The sequence below is a fragment of the Salvelinus namaycush genome, unplaced genomic scaffold (genome assembly GCF_016432855.1).
Source record: "Salvelinus namaycush isolate Seneca unplaced genomic scaffold, SaNama_1.0 Scaffold238, whole genome shotgun sequence".
In the NCBI taxonomy this organism is placed as follows: Eukaryota; Metazoa; Chordata; class Actinopteri; order Salmoniformes; family Salmonidae; genus Salvelinus; species Salvelinus namaycush.
Window position 1 is genome coordinate 219,821 of NW_024059208.1, and position 9,526 is coordinate 229,346.

Below are 9,526 nucleotides of genomic sequence, written 5' to 3' on the forward strand. Positions count from 1 at the left end.
AATGGGGAGCTATATACGGGGTACCGATACAGAGTCAATGTGGAGACTATATACAGGTGTGTACGGTCCTACAGAGTCAATGTGAGACTATATACAGGGGTACCGGTACAGAGTCAATGTGGAGGCTATATACAGGGGGGTACCGATACAGAGTCAATGTGGAGACTATATACCGGGGGGTACCGATACAGAGTCAGTGTGGAGGCTATATACGGTGGGGTACCGGTACAGAGTCAGTGTGGAGGCTATATACAGGGGGTACCGATACAGAGTCAATGTGGAGGCTATATACAGGGGGGTACCGATACAGAGTCAATGTGGAGACTATATACAGGGGGTACCGATACAGAGTCAATGTGGAGGCTATATACAGGGGGGGTACCGGTACAGAGTCAATGTGGAGACTATATACAGGGGGGTACCAGTACAGAGTCAATGTGGGAGCTATTACAGGGGGTACCGATACAGAGTCAATGTGGAACTATATACCGGGTACCGAATCAGAGTCAGTGTGGAGGCTATAACGGTGGGTACCGTACAGAGTCAGTGTGAGGCTATATACAGGGGTACCGATACAGAGTCAATGTGGAGGCTATATACAGGGGGGTACGATACAGAGTCAATGTGGAGACTATATACAGGGGGGTACCGATACAGAGTCAATGTGGAACTATATACAGGGGGGTACCGGTACAGAGTCAATGTGGAGACTATAACAGGGGGTACCGGTAAAGAGTCAATGTGGAGACTATAAACAGGGTATTACGGTACAGAGTCAATGTGGAGGATATATACAGGGGGTACGATACAGAGTCAGTGTGGAGGCTAATACAGGGTGTACCGGTACAGAGTCTGTGGAGGCTATATACAGGGGTACCGGTACAGAGTCAATGTGGAGGCTATATACAGGGGGGTACCGATACAGAGTCACTGTGGAGACTATATACCGGGGGGTACCGGTACAGAGTCAATGTGGAGACTATATACAGGGGGGTACCGGTACAGAGTCAATGTGGAGACTATATACCGGGGGGTACCGATACAGAGTCAGTGTGGAGGCTATATACAGGGGGGTACCGGTACAGAGTCAATGTGGAGCTATATACAGGGGGTAATAAAAGGGCTTTGCGTCGGAGGTTAGCCGAAAGGGCCATAAACATGACTGAAGGCTGCTCTCTCTCCATTCCATAAACATGACTGAAGGCTGCTCTCTCTCCATCCCATAAACTATAAACATGACTGAAGGCTGCTCTCTCTCCATTCCATAAACTATAAACATGACTGAAGGCTGCTCTCTCTCCATTCCATAAACTATAAACATGACTGAAGGCTGCTCTCTCTCCATCCCATAAACATGACTGAAGGCTGCTGAGAACGACCAGAGAGAACAGTCAGAGATGGTGAGAACAGTCAGAGAGAACAGTCAGAGGTGGTGAGAACGACCAGAGAGAACAGTCAGAGGTGGTGAGAACGACCAGAGAGAACAGTCAGAGGTGGTGAGAACGACCAGAGAGAACAGTCAGAGGTGGTGAGAACGACCAGAGAGAACAGTCAGAGGTGGTGAGAACGACCAGAGAGAACAGTCAGAGGTGGTGAGAACGACCAGAGAGAACAGTCAGAGATGGTGAGAACGACCAGAGAGAACAGTCAGAGGTGGTGAGAACAACCAGAGAGAACAGTCAGAGGTGGTGAGAACAACCAGAGAGAACAGTCAGAGGTGGTGAGAACAACCAGAGAGAACAGTCAGAGATGGTGAGAACGACCAGAGAGAACAGTCAGAGATGGTGAGAACGACCAGAGAGAACAGTCAGAGATGGTGAGAACGACCAGAGAGAACAGTCAGAGGTGGTGAGAACGACCAGAGAGAACAGTCAGAGGTGGTGAGAACGACCAGAGAGAACAGTCAGAGGTGGTGAGAACGACCAGAGAGAACAGTCAGAGGTGGTGAGAACGACCAGAGAGAACAGTCAGAGGTGGTGAGAACGACCAGAGAGAACAGTCAGAGATGGTGAGAACGACCAGAGAGAACAGTCAGAGATGGTGAGAACGACCAGAGAGAACAGTCAGAGGTGGTGAGAACAACCAGAGAGAACAGTCAGAGGTGGTGAGAACAACCAGAGAGAACAGTCAGAGGTGGTGAGAACAACCAGAGAGAACAGTCAGAGATGGTGAGAACGACCAGAGAGAACAGTCAGAGGTGGTGAGAACAACCAGAGAGAACAGTCAGAGGTGGTGAGAACGACCAGAGAGAACAGTCAGAGATGGTGAGAACAACCAGAGAGAACAGTCAGAGATGGTGAGAACGACCAGAGAGAACAGTCAGAGATGGTGAGAACGACCAGAGAGAACAGTCAGAGGTGGTGAGAACAACCAGAGAGAACAGTCAGAGGTGGTGAGAACAACCAGAGAGAACAGTCAGAGATGGTGAGAACGACCAGAGAGAACAGTCAGAGGTGGTGAGAACGACCAGAGAGAACAGTCAGAGGTGGTGAGAACGACCAGAGAGAACAGTCAGAGATGGTGAGAACGACCAGAGAGAACAGTCAGAGGTGGTGAGAACAACCAGAGAGAACAGTCAGAGGTGGTGAGAACAACCAGAGAGAACAGTCAGAGGTGGTGAGAACAACCAGAGAGAACAGTCAGAGATGGTGAGAACGACCAGAGAGAACAGTCAGAGGTGGTGAGAACAACCAGAGAGAACAGTCAGAGGTGGTGAGAACAACCAGAGAGAACAGTCAGAGATGGTGAGAACGACCAGAGAGAACAGTCAGAGATGGTGAGAACGACCAGAGAGAACAGTCAGAGATGGTGAGAACGACCAGAGAGAACAGTCAGAGGTGGTGAGAACGACCAGAGAGAACAGTCAGAGGTGGTGAGAACAACCAGAGAGAACAGTCAGAGGTGGTGAGAACAACCAGAGAGAACAGTCAGAGGTGGTGAGAACAACCAGAGAGAACAGTCAGAGATGGTGAGAACGACCAGAGAGAACAGTCAGAGGTGGTGAGAACGACCAGAGAGAACAGTCAGAGGTGGTGAGAACGACCAGAGAGAACAGTCAGAGATGGTGAGAACGACCAGAGAGAACAGTCAGAGGTGGTGAGAACGACCAGAGAGAACAGTCAGAGATGGTGAGAACGACCAGAGAGAACAGTCAGAGGTGGTGAGAACGACCAGAGAGAACAGTCAGAGGTGGTGAGAACGACCAGAGAGAACAGTCAGAGGTGGTGAGAACGACCAGAGAGAACAGTCAGAGGTGGTGAGAACGACCAGAGAGAACAGTCAGAGATGGTGAGAACGACCAGAGAGAACAGTCAGAGGTGGTGAGAACGACCAGAGAGAACAGTCAGAGATGGTGAGAACGACCAGAGAGAACAGTCAGAGGTGGTGAGAACGACCAGAGAGAACAGTCAGAGATGGTGAGAACGACCAGAGAGAACAGTCAGAGGTGGTGAGAACGACCAGAGAGAACAGTCAGAGGTGGTGAGAACGACCAGAGAGAACAGTCAGAGATGGTGAGAACGACCAGAGAGAACAGTCAGAGGTGGTGAGAACGACCAGAGAGAACAGTCAGAGATGGTGAGAACGACCAGAGAGAACAGTCAGAGGTGGTGAGAACGACCAGAGAGAACAGTCAGAGATGGTGAGAACGACCAGAGAGAACAGTCAGAGATGGTGAGAACGACCAGAGAGAACAGTCAGAGGTGGTGAGAACGACCAGAGAGAACAGTCAGAGATGGTGAGAACGACCAGAGAGAACAGTCAGAGATGGTGAGAACGACCAGAGAGAACAGTCAGAGGTGGTGAGAACGACCAGAGAGAACAGTCAGAGATGGTGAGAACGACCAGAGAGAACAGTCAGAGATGGTGAGAACGACCAGAGAGAACAGTCAGAGGTGGTGAGAACGACCAGAGAGAACAGTCAGAGATGGTGAGAACGACCAGAGAGAACAGTCAGAGATGGTGAGAACGACCAGAGAGAACAGTCAGAGGTGGTGAGAACGACCAGAGAGAACAGTCAGAGGTGGTGAGAACGACCAGAGAGAACAGTCAGAGGTGGTGAGAACGACCAGAGAGAACAGTCAGAGGTGGTGAGAACGACCAGAGAGAACAGTCAGAGGTGGTGAGAACGACCAGAGAGAACAGTCAGAGGTGGTGAGAACGACCAGAGAGAACAGTCAGAGATGGTGAGAACGACCAGAGAGAACAGTCAGAGGTGGTGAGAACGACCAGAGAGAACAGTCAGAGGTGGTGAGAACGACCAGAGAGAACAGTCAGAGGTGGTGAGAACGACCAGAGAGAACAGTCAGAGATGGTGAGAACAGTCAGAGAGAACAGTCAGAGGTGGTGAGAACGACCAGAGAGAACAGTCAGAGATGGTGAGAACAACCAGAGAGAACAGTCAGAGATGGTGAGAACGACCAGAGAGAACAGTCAGAGGTGGTGAGAACGACCAGAGAGAACAGTCAGAGGTGGTGAGAACAGTCAGAGGTGGTGAGAACGACCAGAGAGAACAGTCAGAGATGGTGAGAACAGTCAGAGGTGGTGAGAACGACCAGAGAGAACAGTCAGAGATGGTGAGAACGACCAGAGAGAACAGTCAGAGATGGTGAGAACGACCAGAGAGAACAGTCAGAGGTGGTGAGAACGACCAGAGAGAACAGTCAGAGGTGGTGAGAACGACCAGAGAGAACAGTCAGAGATGGTGAGAACGACCAGAGAGAACAGTCAGAGATGGTGAGAACGACCAGAGAGAACAGTCAGAGATGGTGAGAACGACCAGAGAGAACAGTCAGAGATGGTGAGAACGACCAGAGAGAACAGTCAGAGGTGGTGAGAACGACCAGAGAGAACAGTCAGAGGTGGTGAGAACGACCAGAGAGAACAGTCAGAGGTGGTGAGAACGACCAGAGAGAACAGTCAGAGGTGGTGAGAACGACCAGAGAGAACAGTCAGAGGTGGTGAGAGATGATTAACTGATAATTGATGACAGCAGTGGAAAAAATGCATCTAGTCACTTGATTGTCTGCAACAAGAGGTACATCGCAGCCTCCATCTCTAAAGGCACCATATTCCCTACATAGCGCACTACTTTTAGCCAGCGGCCCTATTCCCTACATAGTGCACTACTTTTAACCAGGGGCCCTCGTGGGGAATAGTGCGCCATTTGGGATTGGAACATTCAGCCTGAATTATCTCAACCACTCGTTCAGAAGTGTGTAGTGCACCCTGTGCCCTCCCCCGTCCCCCCGTCCCCCCCGTCCCCCCGTCCCGTCTGTTCAACACACATTTAGTGTGTAGTGCCCCCTTGCCCCCCCCCGTCCCCCCGTCCCCCCCGTCCCCCCCGTCCCCCCGTCCCGTCTGTTCAACACACATTTAGAAATGAACAGTCCTGGTTCTAACATCACAACAACAGGAGTCCAAGAATCCACCTCTACGGCCTATTTATTGCCTCTCCTCCCTAATCTATCTACATTTGCACACACTGTATATAGATTTTTCTATTGTGTTATTGACTGTACGTTTGTTTATGTGTAACTCTGTGTTGTTTGTGTCGCACTGCTTTGCCTGGTCAAATAAAGGGGAAATAAATGTCTTTGTTCTTTTGTTGGGTGTTTTTTAAGAAGAAGAAGAACATTACCTTCTCTGAAACTAAATGTGAACAAAACATTTAAGCACCACCATGATGTCACCGTTTTAAGAATAACCTACAGGCCAAAAACACATCCTATAAAAAGTAATGGGAAAACAAGTAGAATAAAGTGCCATCCAATGCAGTCCGACATGTTTGTGCCAACAGTTAAACTGGGGAGGAGCAGAACAGCACGACTAGAAGATTTATATAGATGTTATCCAGGAGCTCACAGGGCTTTTAACAACCAACAGAAACCTCCTATAAAAGCATGTGAAAACACTGAAATAGCAGAACAGACTGGCAGAGTTAACCCTCCTACCAGACTGGCAGAGTTAACCCTCCTACCAGACTGGCAGAGTTAACCCTCCTAACAGACTGGCAGAGGTAACCCTCCTACCAGACTGGCAGAGTTAACCCTCCTAACAGACTGGCAGAGTTAACCCTCCTACCAGACTGGCAGAGTTCACCCTCCTACCAGACTGGCAGAGTTCACCCTCCTACCAGACTGGCAGAGTTCACCCTCCTACCAGACTGGCAGAGTTAACCCTCCTACCAGACTGGCAGAGTTAACCCTCCTAACAGACTGGCAGAGTTAACCCTCCTAACAGACTGGCAGAGTTAACCCACCTACCAGACTGGCAGAGTTAACCCTCCTACCAGACTGGCAGAGTTAACCCTCCTACCAGACTGGCAGAGTTAACCCTCCTACCAGACTGGCAGAGTTAACCCTCCTAACAGACTGGCAGAGTTAACCCTCCTAACAGACTGGCAGAGTTAACCATCTGAACAGAATAGACTGGCAGAGTTAACCATCCTAACAGAACAGACTGGCAGAGTTAACCCTCCTAACAGACTGGCAGAGTTAACCCTCCTAACAGACTGGCAGAGTTAACCCTCCTAACAGACTGGCAGAGTTAACCCTCCTAACAGACTGGCAGAGTTAACCCTCCTAACAGACTGGCAGAGTTAACCATCCTAACAGACTGGCAGAGTTAACCATCCTAACAGACTGGCAGAGTTAACCATCCTAACAGACTGGCAGAGTTAACCATCCTAACAGACTGGCAGAGTTAACCATCCTAACAGACTGGCAGAGTTAACCATCCTAACAGACTGGCAGAGTTAACCCTCCTAACAGACTGGCAGAGTTAACCCTCCTAACAGACTGGCAGAGTTAACCCTCCTAACAGACTGGCAGAGTTAACCCTCCTAACAGACTGGCAGAGTTAACCATCCTAACAGACTGGCAGAGTTAACCATCCTAACAGACTGGCAGAGTTAACCCTCCTAACAGACTGGCAGAGTTAACCCTCCTAACAGACTGGCAGAGTTAACCATCCTAACAGACTGGCAGAGTTAACCATCCTAACAGACTGGCAGAGTTAACCATCCTAACAGACTGGCAGAGTTAACCCTCCTAACAGACTGGCAGAGTTAACCCTCCTAACAGACTGGCAGAGTTAACCCTCCTAGAAGACTGGCAGAGTTAACCATCCGAACAGAATAGACTGGCAGAGTTAACCATCCTAACAGAACAGACTGGCAGAGTTAACCATCCTAACAGACTGGCAGAGTTAACCATCCGAACAGACTGGCAGAGTTAACCATCCGAACAGAATAGACTGGCAGAGTTAACCATCCTAACAGAACAGACTGGCAGAGTTAACCCTCCTAACAGACTGGCAGAGTTAACCCTCCTAACAGACTGGCAGAGTTAACCCTCCTAACAGACTGGCAGAGTTAACCATCCGAACAGAACAGACTGGCAGAGTTAACCCTCCTAACAGAACAGACTGGCAGAGTTAACCCTCCTAACAGACTGACAGAGTTAACCCTCCTAACAGACTGGCAGAGTTAACCCTCCTAACAGACTGGCAGAGTTAACCCTCCTAACAGACTGGCAGAGTTAACCATCCTAACAGACTGGCAGAGTTAACCATCCTAACAGACTGGCAGAGTTAACCATCCTAACAGACTGGCAGAGTTAACCCTCCTACCAGACTGGCAGAGTTAACCCTCCTACCAGACTGGCAGAGTTAACCCTCCTAACAGACTGGCAGAGTTAACCCTCCTAACAGACTGGCAGAGTTAACCATCCTAACAGACTGGCAGAGTTAACCCTCCTAACAGACTGGCAGAGTTAACCCACCTAACAGACTGGCAGAGTTAACCCTCCTAACAGACTGGCAGAGTTAACCATCCTAACAGACTGGCAGAGTTAACCCTCCTAACAGACTGGCAGAGTTAACCCTCCTAACAGACTGGCAGAGTTAACCCTCCTAACAGACTGGCAGAGTTAACCCTCCTAACAGACTGGCAGAGTTAACCATCCTAACAGACTGGCAGAGTTAACCATCCTAACAGACTGGCAGAGTTAACCCTCCTAACAGACTGGCAGAGTTAACCCTCCTAACAGACTGGCAGAGTTAACCATCCTAACAGACTGGCAGAGTTAACCCTCCTAACAGACTGGCAGAGTTAACCATCCGAACAGAACAGACTGGCAGAGTTAACCATCCTAACAGACTGGCAGAGTTAACCCTCCTAACAGACTGGCAGAGTTAACCCTCCTAACAGACTGGCAGAGTTAACCCTCCTAACAGACTGGCAGAGTTAAACCTCCTAACAGACTGGCAGAGTTAACCCTCCTAACAGACTGGCAGAGTTAACTATAGATATTTTCCAAGTAGCTCACAGGGCTTTACATAGTAAGAGTCATTAGTCATTAGTGTCCCAAACGACACCCTATTCCCTATGGGCCATGGACAAAAGTAGTGCACTATATAGGGAATAGGGTGCCATTTGGGATTGAAAAGGCCCTGACCTAAATGCTGCTGTTGGTACACACTGACTGTCTGGACTTAATAGACTCTGCTGCTGGTAGGTCCATTTCAACCGGACTGACACACTGACTGTCTGGACTCAATAGACTGCTGGTAGGTCCATTTCAACCGGACTGACACACTGACTGTCTGGACTCAATAGACTCTGCTGGTAGGTCCATTTCAACCGGACTGACACACTGACTGTCTGGACTCAATAGGCTCTGCTGAGGTTGCTGGACTATGGGGGATCTGATGGGACCGTAACAACCCCCCCACCCCCCACACACACCAACCAAAGTCCATCCAGCATGCTGCTTACTAAGGGGATTTCTAACAGTGGATGGAGCAGCGGAGTCTCCACATTCAACCAACCAGGACCAGTCACACAAACCAGGAAGTGGACATGCTGTGGGATTTAAAGTGTGTTGATTGTCTGATGATTTATTTTAGACCAGAGATATTTTATTTACATTCTCCTGTCCCGGGCAGCCAGCCGAGTCAGCACGCTGCTCACAGACAAACTAGACAACAGGATCTGAGAGGATGGATTCATTCCACGGAGAGAGAGACAAGAGACAGAGTGAGACCAGAGAGAGAGCGAGTCCAGAGAGAGAGAGAGACCAGAGAGAGAGACCAGAGAGCAAGACCAGAGAAGGCAAGCAAGACCAGAGAGAGAGAGAGAGTCCAGAGAGAGAGAGAGCGAGAGAGAGACACCAGAGAGAGAGAGTCCAGAGAGAGAGAGAGCGAGAGAGACACCAGAGAGAGACACCAGAGAGAGAGAGCGAGAGAGACACCAGAGAGAGAGCGAGGAGACCAGAGAGACCAGAAAGAGAGCGAGAGAGAGAAGAAACCAGAGAGAGAGCGAGACAGAGAGACCAGAGAGAGCGAGACAGAGAGACCAGAGCGACCAGAGAGAGCGAGAGAGACCAGAGAGAAACCAGAGAGAGACCAGAGAGAGAGCAGAGAGAGACCAGAGAGAGCGAGAGAGACCAGAGAGAGACCAGAGAGAGCGAGAGAGACCAGAGCGACCAGAGAGAGAGAGCGAGAGACCAGAGAGAGCGAGAGAGAC